This window comes from Haplochromis burtoni, unplaced genomic scaffold, assembly GCF_018398535.1.
Source record: "Haplochromis burtoni strain Fernald_Lab_line unplaced genomic scaffold, NCSU_Asbu1 Contig_951, whole genome shotgun sequence".
In the NCBI taxonomy this organism is placed as follows: domain Eukaryota; kingdom Metazoa; phylum Chordata; class Actinopteri; order Cichliformes; family Cichlidae; genus Haplochromis; species Haplochromis burtoni.
Genome location: NW_024583312.1, coordinates 4,426 through 5,687, shown reverse-complemented (window position 1 = coordinate 5,687; position 1,262 = coordinate 4,426). Strand labels below are relative to the sequence as shown.

The 1,262-nt window shown below is 38.6% G+C and overlaps 1 long non-coding RNA gene across 2 annotated transcripts in view; it reads right to left on the bottom strand.

The window, feature by feature from the left end:
• Positions 1-6: 6 nt before the first annotated feature.
• The window catches only part of LOC102308594, a 4,887-nt gene continuing 3,631 nt past the window's right edge, over positions 7-1,262 (bottom strand). Inside the window, exons 2-3 of one of the 2 annotated variants that reach the window (XR_006053419.1) lie at positions 467-753; positions 7-181 (exon numbers count right to left, since the gene is read on the bottom strand). This is a non-coding gene — a long non-coding RNA (uncharacterized LOC102308594). The remainder of the gene's footprint in view (positions 182-466; positions 754-1,262) is intronic. The other variant, XR_317733.3, reaches the window with a different exon arrangement.

The window sequence follows — 1,262 nt, the reverse complement described above, 5'->3', positions numbered from 1 at the left end:
CGGTTCTTAAAAGATGGATGCTGCTCTTCTGGTTCAAACTGCTCATCTCGGTACAAAAGCACATGTTCTGACTCCAGATCAGTTCTGCTCCACTCTACTACTGTGATGGTTTTGTTCTCATTTGGAGCTCGAGACGGCAGCGTGACGTTCTGTCCAGACTCGGCTGTGATGATTTTCTGATCTGAAAGAGGAAACAACACAAAACAGAGAGGTTAAAGGTCAAAGTTTGAACTGTTCGCCTATACAGCAGCCAATCAGAGAGAGGATAAGAGGTCACCGTCCTCTGATTGGCTAACCTGAAACCAGATTAATAAATAAATGTCACACATTAAATCAAAGTTTCACTTTTTCCCCTTAAACTCCTTTTCTGACATCAGACTATATCTAGCTTGTGATTGGCCAACATTCCTTCTATCACACAGGTGATGCAGGTGCTCCTGACTTTACAAAGACACTTAAATCTCACCTGCAGTTACAGGAAGCAGGAGGCAGACACACCCCAGAGTCCAGCAGAATATCTTCACAGCATCCATCTTCTGTTTTCTGTGGGTTTCAACATCAGAGTCTCATAATGAGCTCATTTTCTAAAGATCCCAGAGAAGCTGAGTTTACTCTGATTCAGTTGGCATCCAATTATCCCTCAAACAATCAGGCTGGGTCTTGGATTTCTTGTGATTTAGTCAACGACATCATATTTCACACTGAAGCACATATTTGATAAAGCTCCACCAGATGACATGAAATATGTGGGTTCTGCAAAACAATAGAAAATACAGGAGCTCGATTTTCAGTTAGAGCTGAGAATCTCTCCTCATTTTATTTTTCTCCTTTAACACATCATTGAATTCAATGTCTAATATATTTGCTGATTATCCTGTGTGTTTTAAAGATTATAATCTTACCAGGTGTTTAGCTCAAGGAGAAGTTATAATCCTACCAAAGTATCTTAGCAGTGATTACATTATTACATTACATTATATTAAAATCTATTTAAAGTACCTCAAGTTGTACTACAGGCTCAACATACCCAGAATAGCTGTGTGATGTCTGGATTCACGTCACTATTGGCAACAACCATTCACAAACATGGATAAGTATACTGACACCTGCCTGGAGGAAGCTTATGCTATATATTATAGTATTTTATTTTATAAGATTATAAAAACAGGAATAGGTTAAAAAACATAATACTGTCAGGGTCCTGGGTCCCCTGACCCAGCGTTTTAGTTCTTTGTGATTTTTGTATTTGTATTTGTGTTTGT